The sequence below is a fragment of the Hordeum vulgare genome, chromosome 5H (genome assembly GCF_904849725.1).
Source record: "Hordeum vulgare subsp. vulgare chromosome 5H, MorexV3_pseudomolecules_assembly, whole genome shotgun sequence".
In the NCBI taxonomy this organism is placed as follows: Eukaryota; Viridiplantae; Streptophyta; class Magnoliopsida; order Poales; family Poaceae; genus Hordeum; species Hordeum vulgare.
In genome coordinates, this window is record NC_058522.1 from 206,359,674 (window position 1) to 206,379,414 (window position 19,741).

General features: G+C 41.5%; 2 long non-coding RNA genes across 2 annotated transcripts; both read right to left on the bottom strand.

Annotated features, from left to right (window-relative positions):
• Positions 1-12,874: 12,874 nt before the first annotated feature.
• LOC123398577 lies at positions 12,875-13,767 on the bottom strand. Its single transcript, XR_006610196.1, has 3 exons — positions 13,544-13,767; positions 13,375-13,433; positions 12,875-13,093 (listed from the first exon to the last, which is right to left on the bottom strand). It is a non-coding gene; the product is annotated as an uncharacterized LOC123398577 (long non-coding RNA).
• A 2,919-nt stretch (positions 13,768-16,686) lies between these two features.
• Positions 16,687-18,680, bottom strand: LOC123399911. Its single transcript, XR_006610450.1, has 3 exons — positions 18,568-18,680; positions 16,959-17,721; positions 16,687-16,827 (listed from the first exon to the last, which is right to left on the bottom strand). It is a non-coding gene; the product is annotated as an uncharacterized LOC123399911 (long non-coding RNA).
• Between the last annotated feature and the right edge of the window lie 1,061 nt (positions 18,681-19,741).

A 19,741-nucleotide genomic window follows, 5' to 3' on the forward strand; every position in this document is an offset into this window, starting at 1 on the left:
CCAGTGTAGCTTGGGCCCCTTGAAGGTGGGCCCAGAGTGTGCTTGCCTCCTCTTGGAGCGCGTCGTACTTAAGCTGGAGGAAGGCCTCCCGTGTGGCGAGCTCGCCGCGGTACTCCTACATGACTGTCGCCCGCTCGCTGGCCACCCTCGCATTTGTGTCGGCCAGAGAATCCTCGCGCACCACCACAAGGGTGGCCTCGCCGGCAAGGATGCACCTCTCCAAGGACTCGAGGTGTTCACGCTCCGCCTCCTGGTTATGGGCGATCTATGTGGCCTCCCACTCAAATGGGACACGACCGCCTCCCGCTGGATGGCGACGGTCTCCCTGAGGGTCAAGTCCACCCTGCACCAGAGGTCCTAAATGGCAAGCGCGACACCCACGTTCACGCGCTCCCGGGGTTCCGCCGCCGCCCCGGCTTGGATCGAGGGCCCCTCAAGCCCCGGTAGGCCAAGCGCCGAAGAAGAATCTTCGCCGACCGAAGGAGCACCAAGGGGTGCCCCCAGCGCGGCACTTGTGGGCCTCTTAGACGCAGGCATCCTAAAGAAGTCGGGAATCAAAATCGTCAGATTAGGCAGGATATGCAAGGACACGCGATGAAGGCGGCGCACTTACTCATCGCTGGTGACCCAGCGCCCGCGCGCTGAGACTCACATGTTGGAAATATGCCCTAGAGGCGATAATAAAATAGTTATTATTATATTTCCTATTTCAAGATAATCGTTTATTATCCGTGCTATAATTTTATTGAATGGAAACATAAATAAATGTGTGGATACATACACAAAATAATGTCCCTAGTAAGCCTCTAGTTGATTGGCTCATTGATCAAAGATGGTTAAGGTTTCCTAGCCATAGACAAATGTTGTCACTTGATAGCAGGATAACATCATTAGGATGATGTGATGGACAAGACCCAAACTATAAATGTAGCATGTGATCGTGTTATTTTGTTGCTATTGTTTTCTGCATGTCAAGTATACATTCCTATGACCATGATATCATGTAACTCACTGACACCTGAGGAATGCCTTGTGTGTATCAAACTTCGTAACGTTACTGGATGACTATAAAGGTGCTCTACAGGTATCTCCGAAGGTGTTCGTTGAGTTGGGATGGATCAAAACTGGGATTTGTCAATCCGTGAGACGGAGAGGTATCTCGGGGCCCACTCGGTAATACAACATCACAAACAAGCCTTGCAAGCAATGTGACTAAAGTGTTAGCTATGGGATCGTGTATTACAGAATGAGTAAAGAAAATTCCCGGTAACGAGATTGAAATAGGTATGGCGATACCGACGATCGAATCTCGGGCAAGTAACATACCAAAGCACAAAGGGGATGACATACGGGATTGTGTGAATTCTTGACATAGAGGTTCAACCGATAAGATCTTCTTAGAATATGTAGGATCCAATACGGACGTCCTGGTCCCGCTATTGGAGATTGACCAGAGAGTGTCTCGGTCATGTCTACATACTTCCTGAACCCGCAGGGTCTGCACACTTAAAGTTCGGTGATGTTTCGGTATAGTTGAGTATAGGTGTTGGTGACCGAAGGTTATTCGTAGTCCTGGATGAGATCCTGGACATCACGAGGAGCTCTGGAATGGTCCAGAGGTAAAGACTGATATATAGGAAGTCCTGTTTTGGTCACCAGAAAAGTTTGGGGCTCGTCGATAGTGTACCGGGACCACCAGGAGGGGTGTGATGACCCAAGAGCCTTAGGGGCTGTGAGAGGAGGTGGACCAGCCCCTGGTGGGCTTGACGAAGCCTCTCTCAAAGGCCCGTGCGGCTAAGAGTGGAGATAAAAGGGAAAAGCCCTTTAAAAGGAAAGGAAGGAGGAGTCCTCCCAAAGAACTCCACCTCCCTTGTGGGAAGGTGGACTCTTCCTTAGGGTCCGGCCGACCCCTTCTCTTTGTAGTAGGGGCCAAGGCTGCTTGCTCTCCTCTCCTCCTATATATACTAGAGGTTTTTTAGGGTTCTGACACACAACTATCAGCCACGTGTTGCCCTCTCTCTAGATATGTTTCTCCTCTAGTATAGTTTTAGCATTGCTTAGGCGAAGTCCTGCTGGAATAGCTCCACCACCATCGTCGTCATGCTGTCGCGCTGCCGGAGAACTCATCTACCTCTATCTCCCCTCTTGCTGGATCAAGAAGGCGGAGATGTCGTTCGTTCGGCGCTAGATCGGGACGGATCGTGGGACGGCTGCGATTTGGATCGCGAAGATGTTCCACTACATCAAACACATTTCTTAACGCTTCACGCTTAGCAATCTACAAGGGTATGTGGACACGATTTCCCCTCTCATAGATGGTCATCGCCATGATAGGTCTTTTGTGTGCGTAGGAATTTCTTTTGTTTCCCATGCAACGTTCCCCAACAGTGGCATCATGAGCTAGGTTCATGCGTAGATGACATCTGGAGTAGAACACAAAAGAGTTTGTGGGCACTGATGTTCGAGTTGCTGCCCTCCTTAGTCTTTTCTTGATTCGGTGGTATTGTTGGATTGAAGCGGTCTAGACCAACTTTACTCATACGCTTACGAGAGACCAGTTTCATTGACGGGCATGCAACTTGTTGCATAAAGATGACTGGCGGGTGTGTGTTTCTTCAACTTTAGTTGAATCGGATTTGAGCGAGGTTGTCCTTGGAGAAGGTTAAATAGCAATATGCATATCACTGTTATAGCTTTGTGTATGTAATATGCGATCATACTAGATACCCATAGCAACCACATAAAATTTGCAAGAACAAATTAGAGGACGTCTAACTTGTTTTTGCAGGGTATGTTTGTGATATGATATGGTCAATGACATGATATGATATATTGGATGTATGAGATGATCATGTTGTGATAGTTAAAGATCGACTAGCATGTCGATGCTATGGCAACCGGCAGGAGCCATAGGGTTGTCTTTAAATTTATTTTGCGCTAGTAGATGCTCTTGCTATATCGCTAGGCATTAGCTTTAGTAGTAACAACATAGATTGCACGACAACCTCGATGGCAGCACGATGATGGAGATCATGGTATAGCGCTGGTGATGATGGAGATCTTGCCGGTGCTTTGGTTATGGAGATCAAGAAGCACAAGTTCATGGCCATATCATGTCACTTATGATTTGCATGTGATGTTAATCCTTTTATGCACCTCATTTTGCTTAGGACGAGGTGGCATTATAAGGTGATCTCTCACTAAAATTTCAAGATAAAATTGTGTTCTCCCCAACTGTGCACCGTTGCGACAGTTCGTCGTTTCGAGACACCACGTGATGATCGGGTGTGATAGACTCAACGTTCACATACAACGAATGCAAAACAGTTGCACACGCGGATCACTCAGGTTAAGCTTGACAAGCCTAGCATGTACAGACATGGCCTCAGAAAACAAGAGACTATAAGGTCGAGCATGAATCATATAGTTGATATGATCAACATGGAGATGTTCACCATTGAAACTAATCTCAACTCACGTGATGATCGTACTTGAGTTAGTGGATTTGGATCATGAGCCACCCGAATGACTAGAGGGATGTCTATTTGGGTGGGAGTTTATTAGTAATATGATTAGCTAAACTCAAATGTCTTGAAGATAGTCTAAGTAATCTTTGCAAAATTTTATGTTGTAAATCAATGGCTCGCGTAGTAGCAACCCTGAATTTTAATGCGTTCCTAGAGAAAGCTAAGTTGAAAGATGATGGAAGCCATTTTGTTGACTGGGCCCGTAATCCGAGGCTTATCCTTCAGGCTGCCCAAAACTCATATGTCCTTGATGAACCACTTGGTGACTAACCACCCCAACCCGCGTTGCCTGATTTTTTGAACGTCTCGCAGACGCTCAAGGATGACCACTCGTTAGTTCAACGTGCAATTTTGTATGGCTTAGAACCAGGAATTCAAAGACGTTTTGAACGTCATGGAGCGTATGAGATGTTCCTGGAGTTGAAGTTTATATTTGAGAAGAATGCCCGGATCGAGAGGTATGAGAACTCCGATAAGTTCTATGCTTGCAAAATGGAGGATAACGGGTTTGTCAATGAACATGTGCTCAAAATGTGTGGGTACTCTAACCGTCTGGCTGAGTTGGGAATTGCTCTCCCGCCAGAGGCTATCACTTACAGAGTTCTTTAGTCACTGCCGCCAAGCTACAAAAGCTTTGTGTTGAACTATAACATGCAAGGGATGAATACGTCACTCACCGAGCTCTTTGCGATGCTAAAAGCCGCAGAGTCGGAAATCCGGAAGGAGCATCAAGTGTTGATGGTCAATAAGACCAATAGTTTCAACAAAACGGAAAGGGGGAGAAGGGTAACTCCAAGAAGAGTGGCAAAGTTGTTGCCCCTCCGACAAAGAAACCCAAGGCTGGACCCAAGATGGAAACTGAGCGCTACCATTGCAAGGGGACTGGTCACTGGAAGTGGAACTGCCCCAAGTATTTGGCCGATAAGAAGACAGCCAACACCAAACAAGGTATATTTGATACACATGTTATTGATGTGTACCTCACCAGCTCTCTTAGTAGTGCCTCGGTATTTGATACCGGTTCTGTTGCTCACATTTGCAACTCGAAACAGGAACTATAGAATAAACAAAGGCTAGCGAAGGATGAAGTGGCGATGCGCGTGGCAAATTGTTCCAAGGTTGATGCGATCGTCGTCGGCACAATCTCACTTCAGTTACCATCTGGATTAGTGATGAACTTAAATAATTGTTACTTAGGGCCTGCGTTGAGCATGAACGTTATATCTCGATCTTGTTTATTGGGAGACGGTTACTCATTGAAGTCAGAGAATAATGGTTGTTCTATTTATATGAGTAATATCTTTTATGGTCATGCACACAATGTGAGGGGTTTGTTCATATTGAATCTCGATAGTGATGACACTCATATCCATAACATTGAGACCAAAAGATGTAGAGTTAATAATGATAGCGCCACTTTCTTGTGGCACTGCCGCTTAGGTCATATTGGTGTAAAACGCATGAAGAAACTCCATGCTAATGGACTCTTGCAGTCAATTGATTATGAATCACTTGACACATGTGAACCATGTCTCATGGGCAAGATGACTAAGACTCTGTTCCCCGTAACAATGGAGCGTGCAAGTGACTTGTTCGAGATCATACATACTGATGTGTGCGGGCCAATGAACATAGAGGCGCGCGGTGGATATCGTTATTTTCTCACCTTCACTAACGATTTGCGTAGGTATGGCTATATATACTTGATGAAGCACAAGTCTGAAATGTTTGAAAAGTTCAAGCAATTTCAGAGTGAAGTTGACAATCATCATAACAAGAAGACCAAGTTCCTACGATCTGATCAAGGAGGTGAGTATGTGAGTTACGAGTTTGGTGCTCACTTAAGACAATGTGGAATTGTTTCACAGTTGACACCGCCTGGAACACCACAACGCAATGGTGTGTCCGAACATCGTAATCGTACTTTATTAGATATGGTGCGTTATATGATGTCTCTTACCGATTTGTCGTTGTCATTTTGGGGCTATGCATTGGAGACAGCTGCATTCACTTTAAATAGGGCACCATCAAAATCCGTTAAGACGACACCATATGAGTTGTGGTATGGCAAGAAGCCAAAATTGTCGTTTCTTAAAGTTTGGGGATGCGATGCTTATGTCAAAAAGGTTCAGCCTGAAAAGCTCGAACCCAAAGCGGAAAAGTGTGTCTTCATAGGTTACCCAAAAGAGATAGTTGGGTATACCTTCTATCACAAATCCGAGGGCAAAGTGTTTGTCGCTAAGAATGGAGCTTTTCTTGAGAAAGAGTTTCTCTCGAAAGAATTGAGTGGGAGGAAGATAGAACTTGATGAGGTTGTAGAACCTCTGCTTCAACAAGATGGTGGCGTAGGGCAGAAATAAATTTCTATCGAGGCAACACCGGTTGAAGAGGAAGACAATGATGGCGATCACGAAGCTTCAGATCAAGTTGCTATCGAACCTCGCAGGTCGACAAGCGCACATACTGCTCCTAAGTGGTATGGGAATCATGTCTTGTCAATCATGTTGTTAGACAACTATGAGCCTGCGAATTATGGAGAAGCAATGATGGGCCCTGATTCCAATGGATGGTTAGAAGCCATGAAATCTGAGATAGGATCTATCTACAAAAACAAAGTATGGACTTTGGATGTATTATGTGAAGGCCGAAAGGCTATTCAGAAAAAATGGATCTTTAAGAAAAAGACGGACGCGGACGGTAATGTGACTGTTTATAAAGCTCGACTTGTGGCAAAGGTTTTTTTACAAGTTCAAGGAGTTGACTACGATGAGACATTGTCACCCGTAGCGATGCTTAAGTCTGTCTGAATCATGTTAGCAATAGCTGCATTTTTTGATTATGAAATTTTGCAGATGGATGTCAAAACGTTGTTCCTTAGCGGGTTTCTTAAGGAATAGTTGTATATGATGCAACCCGAAGGTTTTCTCGATCCAGAGAATGTAATAAATTATGCAAGCCCCATCGATCCATTTATGGATTGGTGCAAGCATCTCGGAGTGGCGATGTGCGGTTTTGATGAGGTGATCAAAGCGTTTGGGTTTATACAAGTTTTTGGAGAAGCTTGTATTTACAACAAAGTGAGTGAGAGATCTATAACATTTCTAATATTATATGTGGATGACATATTGCTGATTGGAAACAATATAGAAGTTTTGGGGAGCATGAAGGATTACTTGAATAAAAGTTTTCCAATGAAGGACTTGGGAGAAGCTGCTTACTTATTAGGCATAATGATCTATAGAGATAGATCAAGGCGCTTAATAGGACTTTCACAAAACACATACCTTGACAAAGTTTTGAAGAAGTTCAAAATGGAATAATCCAAGATGGGGTTCTTGCCTCTGTTACAAGGTATAAAGTTGAGTAAGACTCAATGCCCAATAACTGCAGAAGATAGCGAAAAGATGAGTGTCATCCCCTATGCTTCAGCCATAGGGCCTATCATGTATGCAATGTTGTGCACAAAACCGGATGTCAGCCTTGCCATAAGTATGGCATGCAGGTTTCAAAGTGATCCATGGGTGGAGCACTGGGTAGCGGTAAAGAATATTCTGAAATACCTGAAAAGGACTAAGGAAATGTTTTTCGTTTATGGAGGTGTCGAAGAGCTCATTGTAAAGGTTTACGTCAATGCAAGCTTCGACACTAATCCGGATGACTCTTAAGTCATAAACCAGATACGTGTTTATTTTTATGAGGGTGCAGTATGTTGGTGCAGTTCCAAGCAGAGCATCGTAGCTGATTCTACATGCGAAACGGAGTACATAGCTGCCTCACAGGCGGCTAAGGAGGGTGTCTCGATGAAGCAGTTCATGACAGATATTGGAGTTAGCACACTGGATCCAATAAACCTGTTATGTGACAACACTAGTGCCATTTCTCTAGCCAAGGAACCAAGGTTCCACAAGAGGACCAGACATATAAAACGACGCTTCAATGCCATCCGCGATTACATCAAGGAGGAAGACATAAGTATTTGCAAAGTGCACACAGATCTGAATGTATCAGACCCGCTGACTAAGCCTCTTCCACGAGCTAAACATGACCAACATCAGAACTGTAAGGGTGTTAAATTTGTTACATTGTAAATCACATAGAGATGTGATACTAGATTATTGACTCTAGTGCAAGTGGGATACTCTTGGAAATATGCCCTAAAGGCAATAATAAAATAGTTATTATTATATTTCCTATTTCAAGATAATCGTTTATTATCCGTGCTATAATTGTATTGAATGTAAACATAAATACATGTGTGGATACATAGACAAAATAATGTCCCTAGTAAGCCTCTAGTTGACTAGCTCGTTGATCAAAGATGGTTAGGATTTCCTAGCCGTAGACAAATGTTGTCACTTGATAACGGGATCACATCATTAGGAGAATCATGTGATGGACAAGACCCAAACTATAAACATAGCATGTGATCGTGTTATTTTGTTGCTATTGTCTTCTGCATGTGAATTATACATTCCTATGACATGAGATCATGTAACTCACTGACACCGGAGGAATGTCTTGTGTGTATCAAACGTCGCAACATTACTCGGTCACTATAAAGGTGGTCTACAGGTATCTCTGAAGGTGTTCGTTGAGTTGGCATTGATCAAGACTAGGATTTGCCACTCCGTGTGACCGTGAGGTATCTCGGGGCCCACTCGGTAATAAAACATCACAAACAAGCCTTGCAAGCAATGTGACTAAGGATTTAGCCATTGGATCTTGTATTACGGAATGGGTAAAGATACTTGCCGGTAACGAGATTGAAATAGGTATGGCGATACACACGATCGAATCTCGGGAAAGTAACATACCGAAGCACAAAGGGAATGACATATGCGATTGTGTGAATCCTTGACATTGAGGTTCAAACGATAAGATCTTCTTAGAATATGTAGGATCCAATATGGACATCTAGTTCCCCTATTGGATATTGACCGGAGAATGTCTCGGTCATGTCTACATAGTTCTCGAACCCGCAGGGTCTGCACACATAAAGTTCGGTGATCTTTCAGTATAGTTGATTTATTGGTGCTAGTGACCGAAGGTTGTTCGAAGTACTGGATGAGATCCTGGACGTCATGAGCAGCTCCAGAATGGTCCGGAGTTAAAGATTGGTATATAGGAAGTCCTGTTTTGGTCATCAGAAAAGTTTCGGGCTCATCGGTAGTGTACCGGGAGTGCCGAGAGTGTGTCGGGGGACCACAGGGAGGGTGTGACGACCCAAGAGCCTTATGAGCTGTGAGAGGAGGTGGGCTAGCCCCTAGTGGGATGGCCAAAGCCTCTCTCAAAGGCCCACGCGGTTAAGAGTAGAGATAAAGGCAAAAGACCTTTAAAAGGAAAGGAAGGAGGAGTCCTCCCAAAGTAGTCCACCTCCCTTGTGGGATGGTGGAATCTTCCTTAGGGTTCGGCCGACCCCTTCTCTTTGGAGTAGGGGCCAAGGCTGGCTCCTCTCTTTTCCTCCTATATATACTAGAGGTTTTTGAGGGTTTCGACACACAACAATCAGCGACGTGATGCAATCTTTCTAGATCTGTTTCTCCTCTAGTCTAGTTTCAGCAGTGCTTAGGCGAAGCCCTGCTGGAATAGCTCCAACACCATCATCGTCACACCATCGCGCTATCGAAGAAATCATCTACCTCTTCGCCCCCTCTTGCTAGATCAAGAAGGTGGAGATCGTCGTCGAGTTGTACGTGTGCTAAACATGGAGGTGTCGTCCGTTCGACGCTAGATCGGGACGGATCGTGGGACGGCTGTTATTTGGATCGCGAAGACGTTCAACCGCATTTCTTAATGCTTCCTGCTTAGCAATCTATAAGGGTATGTGGATCCGATATCCCCTCTCGTAGATGGTCATCACCGTGATAGGTCTTTTGTGTGCGTAGGAAAATTTTAGTTTCCCATGCAATGTTCCCCAACATGACCATGGGGGCCGAACCTCGCCGGCCCCCCGCGGGACAACGGCGGTGCTGAGAGCCATGCCTGCGCTCCGGCGCTCGTAGTATCTCTGCTAGATGCCATGGAAAGAGCGAAGGCCGAGTTCGCTCGAGAATAGAGGGGGAGCAACTAAAGAAGGCGTCCAAGGAACAGTGAAGTGGTGGATCCACCCCTCGAGCTTGATGGTTTTTATAAGCACATCCACCATTTCCGAGGCGGCGCATGAGGGCGAGGGCGATGAATGCCCCGTTGGACGCTGCGCGCCAGGCCTGGCCCATGGGCAGTGAGGTCCCACGCCTCCTCATTCCACCAATGAGCTGCCTCATGCGTGTCACGGGCCCGGAGGCGATCGAGCACAAGACGGGTGGTGCGAATGGGTAGCATCGGTCGAAGGAGAAATGATGACCGACACTTCACACATGCGGCATGACAACTCGCATGGAGTAGTTCATGAGGCATTGCGGGAACGAAGGATCCCACATCGTGTCGGGTGCCATGCGTCGAGCCTCGCCCACAAGAGGTTGGGGCACATGTTGCCTCGCCCCTCCCATTGGGAGGAGTCGTACTCAAAGTGGGTCCAAGGGCTACTCTCGGGCCCCTGGGAATAATCAGGTTAGTCGGCTTGCAGCCACGGACGCGACGTGGCGGGATAAGCCTGGTTTGACCCATCGACAAGCCCGACAAGGAGAACCCTCACCAAGGGCCTCAGGAGGGTATCCGCCATGAGGTTTTCCCTGATGACCCCATGAAGCAAGCCCGCCGAGGGACACGTGGTCGGGTCCCACGACGCAGCTCCTTCACGTGGATTAGGCAGACCACACACCAGGCGCGGGAGCAGTGCCAGTGAATGCGTACGAGGAGGGTTTCCCCTTCCATGTTAAGTAAGCCGGGACAGCTGTCGTGCTCCGTAAGCGACTCCCAAAGGTTTCCCGTTTGGTGCAAGTATACTAAAGTTGGAGTCTCCACGGGATAGAGGTCATCGCCGAGCCTGCCAGCGTGTCATGAAGAGAAGCTTTTGCAGGAGAAGACCACCTTTGTCAGGGCGGACTACAGTCTTGTCCCGTTTCAAAAATGGTCGTTGTGGCAACCCTTGCCGCCAATGTTTTCGGGGGAAGAGGATCAAGGCCAGTATATAGGAGAGGCACGGCCTCCATAGAAGGCGATCGAACCTCACACCCAAGCCAGGGCAAGAACCCGCCTTTGTACTTGTCTTCCACCACCAGCAATCCCACCACAAGGAGGAGTAGGGTTTTGCACCGCAAGGTGGCCTGAACCTGGGTAAACGACCATGTGTCTCACCTAATCTTCCTAGCTCGTGCCACCGTACGGCCTCCATGAGGTTGAGAGGTTGAACAGGGTTGGAGAGCGAGTGCATCCGAGTGTTTGAATCTTTTCTTGGATTTGCGGAGCCCCGATTCCGATAGTGTGGTCTTGGTCGTGGTAGTCGGTTCTTCTTCTCCAGCGTGTCCGTGGCAATGCCTGGACTGGCTTTTGCCATGAAGTTGAAACCGCCATGGGGGCCGGTGGTATACAATGACGCATGATAGTGGTCCGTTTAGTGATCCTCTCTAACGCCAATCTTGCCTACTTACATTTGTAATGCAATGTTGAAATCGGAGTTGTGTTGTCTAGTATGGATTGTATGGAGTGTGTCATAGCTTTTTAGGGTGGTTCCTTTTAATTTTTCTTTGATCTTCGGATCTTTGATCCTAGGACCTTCATCACCTTGTTGTTTTTCGTTGCTACGTGCTATTATTAATGAATGCCAATGATATTGGATCCTTCAAAAATATAATAAAACAAACAGAACAAGCAACGTGTCTGTGATCTTTTGAAATGAGTTGAGTAGTTGATTTGTTGCCCCAACAACATCACGACAACTGAATCTCTGGGCCCCTATCACGTCCCCAGTAGTATGCCAAACAGGCTAGGGAAAGAGAGCTCCCGTTTGACGCCCGCGGGAGTCAGATGGCCGTTGCTTCGCTCAAGGCACGGGCGAATGGGCCAACCATTTTAAGGTAGAGAGCATATGACGCTTGCGAAAAATCGCGAAAAAATGCAGGCCTGATATCGAGCTCGAACTCGTGACCTCGCTCTCCAGAAAGAGTGCCACTAGACAGTCCTGCTGATGAGTTCTATTGACATATTCCCGGCATGATTATTCAAGTATCGAACTACTTTTGAACTTTTCTGAAAAATACATATTGAAACAATTTGTCAAAATTCGTCAAACATTCTCTAAATGTACGATGACCATTTTTAATAATACAAATGTATTTTTATACCATGGACACTTTTTGGTAATACATTGAACATTTTTATAATATACGTTGAACAAGTTATAAATATGAATTCAATATTTTTTTGATATACGGTGAACATTTGAAATACACGTTGAACATTTTTATGATTTACGTTGAACAATTTTGATATACACATTGAACATTTTTATGATATATACTGAACAATTTTCATATACACAATGAACATTTTGTAGTAGGCGTTGAACAGTTTTTTAATGTATGATGAACAAGTTTTCAGTACACAATGAACATTTTCTAGTATACGTTGAACAATTTCATGATATATGATGAACATTTTGTAATACAGGATGAACATTTTTATAATGCAATGCAAACTATTTCATAATATAAAATGAACATTGTTTTAATACGATGAAGATTTTTGTAATACGTGATGAACTTCTATATAATACGAAGTAAAGTGAAGAAAATAAGACACAGAAAATAAAAAAGAAACATAAAAGTAAAATGAATCAAAATAGAAAAAGTAAAAAAACAAGAACAAAATAACCAAAACCCGGACAAAACCTGTGAAATCTCTAGAAGTAAAAAAACAAAGAAAACCTGGAAGGAACACACAAGGAAGCAGCAGTGAAAGAATCAGACGGCAAAACGCCAATGCCGTACATGGGCCGGCCGAACTGGAGGCTTGCCTCACCGAAAGCACACACGCTAACGGGCATCAGATAGGGGAGGTCCTATTAGACGCATTCTACATCCAATAGTTGTGGCTTCACACACAACTTCCTACTAGCATGCTTTTTGGGTTGTTTCCTGTGTTTCTACTGTTCCCGCTTGTTTCCTGTTGTTCTACTATTCCTCCGCGTTTTTGCTCGTTCTACTATTTTTGCTGGTCTGCTTGTTCTGCTAGTTCCTGCTAGTTCAGTTGTTGGAAAAACTATTGCTGCCAAGAGTTTCACTATTCTTCGGAAACGAGCAGTAAGAACCTAAGGAAAAATTAAAACTATTGGTTGTATCTTCTTTAGTTCTAAAAATCTAAAGAAAATTTAAAACTGCTACTGGTACAAATTAATGTACACAAGATCTTCACTTTGCTAAAACAGTTGTGAAAAAAACATTTTATTCTAAAAAGTGAATCTGCTCGCTAAATCTTGTTTACAACTCCTTCTGAAATTGTTGTAAGCTTACAGCTTTTGACAAACTTGTTTATGATGTTTCTGAACCTTCTTTCCAGCTCAAGGTATTGCAAGAAACTATGAATCGAGTTGCAAGATGAAAAAAGAAAAGTGAAGGAAACATTTTCCCTTGGAGGTGTTCCTTTCAGTTGAGTCATCCTTGAAGTTCAGTATTAACAGCAATGACACCCTTCATAATAGCAAGGTGAAACATGTTATTTGGCAGTAGATATTTCAATTGTAAAATAAATGCAAATAAATTTGATCAATGGTATTCTTTGGGTGAAACATGTTAGAGTGAATAATGTTCCCTCAATAATGGAATAAAAAATTGAGATGGATCTGTTTTCCTCAATAATGGTATTATTCGGGTTAAACATTCTTTCGGTGAAATGTGTTATAGTAGAGCATGCTTACTAAATATGAACGAACTCTAAAATGTTCATATGAACAAACTGATCACCAAGTTACCTAATATCCAAAACAAAAAATGATTGTCCTTGAAAGATTCACTTGAATATGGGGAAACCCTGTTGAAAGACACAAGGAAGACAAAAATGTTGAAAAAATATCAAGGTTCGTAGGAAATTTAATTCAGTTTTGAAAGAACAGGTTGAAATGAAGTTATTAGGGAACTTACATGACTTTTCATAAAATAAGTTACTAATGGTAGCTGAATTTCATTGTCGTTGCAAGTTATGATCTCAAAAAGGAACTTCTGACATAGAGCTTGTATATCATCCTTCAATATTTTGAAAAGATGGTGCATTTTAAGAGTTGATATTTTGCAAAAAATGACAAAAAAGGAAATACAAGTATATCTCTTACATTATAGAAACACTCCAATCTAACACCATTGTACTTGCTAACATACTCAAGAAGGAATATTCCTTAGTCATACGTGTAAAAAAAGAATGGCAGAATCAGTATTGGAATTATTGTGAATTTAGGATACTTTCGATATGTTTTTACCTGCATCGGAAAAAAGTATCTTAACAACTATAAAAGGCTACACGCGAGAGTTCCACAGAAGACGCACCTGAAATTCACCTTGGGAGCTACTACAAATCTTGATTCAAAATTTCCTATGTTAAAAGAAGAAGAAAATTACATATGTAGCAGTGAACAAAGTCTTGAAGTTGTAGACAACAACAATAATTGTTGGGAGAATGAATCACCATTGTCGTATGGGTTCATAATATAAAAAAAATTGCTCTAAAGTTAGCAATGATTAAAATCCATTGTTTTGCCTTGGAGACAAGCAATTTTACCTATGTAATTGTAGGAAGGAACAAAGTATTAGTACAACCTCTTTCAAAAAAGAAAAATATATAAGATCATTTTGTACAAAAATAACTTTTCTTACCAAGGAAACATTCAATGAAATGAAGCCAACGGTACTTTCCAGATTTGTTTGTTTCGAGGATATGAATGATTTAGCATTGGGTTCATTAGCTTCTCCTATACTTTTTTCCCATAAAAAGATTGGTAGCTAAAAAAGGAAAATATCGATGAATTGAAAACGACAACAAGATTTCAAATATAGTCTGACCATGTCATCAATGCTAACTATGTGCTCGACTAATTCATTCTTTGGTACGAGGCCTTTTCTTCCTCGAGTCAGCTCATCCTTATTCTTTAGTTTTGTGAAACAGCCAACAACCTGAGGGTTGATCTAACCACCTGTCTTGAAGGATAGAGTTATAGTCTTCTAGTCCACCCAAACTCCTTCAATCTCAAATATCATTTAGTTGTTCATGGCAGAAGAGCATCAACATTTTTTTAAAGATGACCCTTCAGAATAGCAAGGGGTGATATATTAATTGGAAATAGACATTCAAATTCTCAAAAAAAGTGCAAAGTTATTTGATCAACGATATTCTTTGGGTGAAGGCTGCTATGGTATAAACCGAATTGTTCATACGAACAAGCTCTAAAATGTTCACATGAAGAAAGCGATCAAAAAGCAATTCAAATGGATATCATAAACATGTTAATGTTCAATTCAAAATAAAGTAGAACATGTGTATGTTAAGAAATTATCAAAAAAAATACAGGATGTTTCTACATACATGTGAGTTAACTTGGGAAGAACACCAACCATTAATTGGTAGAAATAATTCTATATTCCATTCGAAAGGATGGCGTTCTTACTTGACATTTGTTGTTCTTGAATTACTAGTTTCCGAGATTTGAAACATTTGTTCGCACCTTGATGCCAAGTTGAAGATTGCGGTCTTCAAAACTTACTGGAGAGTCCTTCATGTTTTTCTAGTACTTGGACTAGCAAATGATCTTCAATCGGTGTGCCAATATTTTTTGGGTAGACTTTAGGTGATACCAAATCTAGTATCATTGTTGAGTTCTTAGTTGCACGAACATTGGGGTTCACATGACTATTACAACGCGTGTTATATTCACTTGTTGGGAGGCTGAACTAAGTAGAGGAACCAAAGGCAAATGTTTTAGCTGCTTCCGATATAATTCTATCATAATTCGAAGGAACATTTTGAACTCTGCCAATTGAATTGGTGGTTGCACAAAAAGAAGAAGCATTTGCGCCTCTGTATTGACTGCTGTTAACACGCCCTGCATTTGAATTGCCATGCACTATTTTGATGATAGTATTGTCAAATGCCCAAAAAAAATCATCAACCAACCAGCCTTTATCCAGTTCATGAAGGTTAAAATCTGGTTGACAAAGAAAAATCGAATTAACAAGTTAATTCATCTAATGCCTATGAGAAGAAACTTTGGTTAAAAGGAAGTTGGTAAGAGAAATAACCTTTCAAAAGATCTCTTGGTAATAAGAATCTGAATAGTGGTAAGCAGAATTTTGTTTCTTTCACTATTGTGTTTCCCGATGTTGATTCAGACAGTTATTTTGGGGAAATAAAACAGATTTGTTATGATTTATTTGATGATCTACTTGTCTAGAAAGAAACTAAATGCTTAAATGCACACATATACAAGAAAAAATTACGATATAACACAGCTGAAACATCAATGGGTGGTGTTGCTTTTGGACATGGTGTCTCACCAATAGTTCTCGACACGAAAGCTCTTTGAAAGTTGGTAGATAAAAAGAGAGAGAGAAATTGGAGCTCGGTATGTTCACAGAGTGAGGAAAATCTTTGACAAATGCTCGAGAATTTCATTTATGTTCATTTCTTTATATTCATCAACGATTGTTGGGACAAATAGCATTGGAAAATTTGATGGTGATTCTATAGCCAACAATTGTTTAATGGTAGGAACTTTGAATTTATTTTCTCATAGAGCTCATTTAAGTTGGAGATTCGGGCTGCTCGAAGATGTCCATGTCTTTAGAAATGAAGAATGTGTATCATCTACATAGCTCTTCAAAGTAGTTGTTGAGTTCCGAATGATATTCCTGAAGAATGTTTTAGCTTGCATTTCAAGTATGATCTTGTCCTCGAAAATGAGAGAGTATATGTTGTTAAACAGACTTCAAAGGTGACAAAGTCAGATTTTCGTTACTCCAAAAACACAAGAAGGAGCAAGAGAACTTACTTGTGTCAAACTTATATCTGTGAATTTCGAATCAATATAATTTGATATATCTTCAGGTAGTTCAACGGAAAGTGAATCACTCAATGGAGTAGAGGAGATGTGTTTCCTCTGTTTGATAAGAACAAAATAAGAGGATGTTAAATATTAACATAATGTTTCACTATGCTTTGAAGCAGTGTCAGAAATTTAATTTCACATTTAATAATGTGCAAAAAGTGATATCTATGACGAACAAGGGCATACCGGCGGTGTGCCATATTCATTATTTTTGCCATGGAGCGCATCGAGTGCCATGTATAAATTTAGCATGTTTGCCGATCATAGTGGTAGTCTTGGTTCAGTGCTTGGCAACTTGAATTCAGTTATAATATGGAACTCAAAGTAGGAAATCTGAAATTGAAAATAAAAATTCAGAGAGAATGGGAAAAAATGAAAAGTGTGAAATTTAGGCAAATAATTTTCTAGTATGGTATATAGAAAAATGAAAATTAAAGTCGTTTTGACGTGGGAAATAGTCTTACCAACAATAGTAATTTACTTCCACTGGGAATGAACTTTTTGCTACTTATGTTCTTCATTCTTCCTTTCTTTATTGAATAAACCATGTAGCTTAGAGCAAGCAAGCACCAATCATATTGTGAAATTCTGTCGATGTCAACTACTGCATTGTACACAAACTTGCTAACAACTCCACTTGAATTGGGAGAAACAAACAGAGACCATAGAATAAGAATGAAGATTCAGAAAAATTTATCTTCCAGAAGGTCATAACTGATAATTGAGAAAAGGTACTCAATAGTGGGTGCAGTTGTCCCAAACTCATTGTTGATGAACTCACATGTAGATTCTCATGGTTTTGTGTTAACTGGAACTCCACCAATTGGTATGCCAAAAAAATTGTGAACAATTGAAGTTGTAATTGGGAATTTTAATCCATTTGGCATTTAATAGAGCACGAACTAGTGTTGAAATGGTTTGTAATATAGAAGTAAATGCAGTCAATATTGGACACGCTCCTCATTTCAAGGAATGATTGGAAACCCAATCTAGTTACACGTTGCTCCTGACTATAAGTTATTTCAGATGCAAGTTTCAGAAATGATTCGATCGACATGTGAAATTGAATTGACTGAATGAAAAAATAAAGAAAGAAAAATGAAATGTTAGAGAATTTTTTATTTGAGAAGAAACAAATGCTTCAAAGCTTAAGTTGATTACCTTGCTTCTTTTCCCTTCATTTACAATTTCTTGTGCTTCCCTTTTCTTTGTACATCCTTGTTCCATCTACAATGAATGCATGTTTATTACTATTTGTGGTAATTAAGTGAAGAGAATATAAGTAAAAAATGAGAATGGGCAGTTGGTTCGCCATCGAATGAAAATTGATAGTTATATTCCACAAAATTCTGATGTGCACACATTCATAACATTTGATGTTTTTATTTTTACAGTTGTCGCAACATAGAGTACAACAAAAATGTACTGCTAACAAACAACACTTCATCCATTTTTTTTAAAAACACTTGTTTCACGAACTAATAATAGTCATAATTATCATCCATGAACTAATCATGTACTTGCAGGAAGTAGTGGAAAGTTGCACTAAGTAAGAAATTGCGTGAATACCACCGCACAGTTCAATTGGCTTTAACACACAGAGACACTGAGTAATGGGTGCTACAATTGTACATCCAAAACAAACAGTATTTGAAGACTGCTGCTATTTTTGAACTGTTCAAGTTAGAACCTGCAAGAATAATTTGTATAGCTGAATTCTCATACCAAGAACTACCTAGTCAAATTGATTCATAAACTTGAAAAAAAAAATTCGTGAACATCTATTTTGCAACCAACACGTAAACTTGAAAGCTCAAGTTGGTGCCGAGGTTTACACCCAGAATAATCTTCCTACCCCTCCCTTCTCCCCGGTTTGTATGTTTGCACCCCCTACCTACCCTCCCTTCTTCTTTGGTTGGGCAGTTCATGTTTCCTTCCTACCCCTCCCTTCTCCCCTGTTCGCATATTCTGCACTATGAGATGAAGACGACGAACAAAGGGAGGCAAGGCCAGTACAAACGCAGGTAAGAAGAGAGAAGTTAGGTGAGGGAGAAAGAGAAGGCGACGACGAACCTTTTGATTGGAGACGAAACAGTGACACCGAAATTTTTCCGGTGAAGAGCTGATCTGGGGAGCCCCGACAACGAGCGTAGGTGGTAGAGAACAGAGAAGCAAAATGTCTATCTCCTTATGTGGGGAAAGTTTTATCAGTGGACGATCACACTTGTATGTTATTTAGCCAAAAAAATATAAGGAAAAAAAGAAAAGGAAAAAACCACTTTCCCCACCAGATAAGACCTGGGCGTACGTGGATCGGTTTCTTCCACCCATCCACCGGAAACGGGGTGGTAGTGTAGCGATGGCGCCCCCACGGCACCTTCTGACGGTGACGTTGGCGCTGGAGCGCAGGGGTATTAGAATACCTCTCCCTCTCTTCTTGATCTTCTTCCTTTCTCGTTGATTGAACATCTCCCACCGGCGACTTTCCTTATGCACACAACGAATTTTGGTTGGGGAAAAAGGGCACGAAGAGGTAGATTGGACGTAAAATTGACACTGTTGGTTGATTTGCGAACAATATTGGAAGTGAGAGATGTATTATTTGTTGTTGATCTGAGAACAAGAACATAGTGTTGGATATGTACACTAACTAAGTAACTTGTTTAAGAAAATCCATAGTTTCTTGAATTTAACTACTCATACTCATGTTGCATTGAACCTTCTCGGATTATCTAGTTTCAGTTATGATAATTCTTCCTACAAAGTATTGTGATTAGTTGATCTCTGAATCGAAAGATATGTACAACGCCTATCATTATTTGGTGTTAGTTTTGCTTTTTCATAACTGGAATTTCTGAATTATGGTTGAAGCCTAAGGTATATCAAGATGGATGGTGAAAGCAGTTTCGTGCAATCTGCTAACCAGCTAGTAATTAGTAAGAAGAAATAGGTTACTAGGAAGGTTAGCGTCTACAAATCTTGTTTATAAAGAAAAACTTGACTCTGTTGATTTAAAGTTACTTATTACAAACCATGTAGAAGACTATTTGTGTAATATTTTCTATTAGATGCAGAAACAAAGTGATAAAATAACTTCATCCAATGGAAAAGATGTGAATAAAACATAGAATAAAAATGAAAATAACCTGCTCAAACCTACATTAGGCAAATTTTCTGCCAAATTTGCAAGTGTTGTAAGTCCCTTACCTTCATCCAGTCATCGGATTCACGCGAGATTTCACTGAGG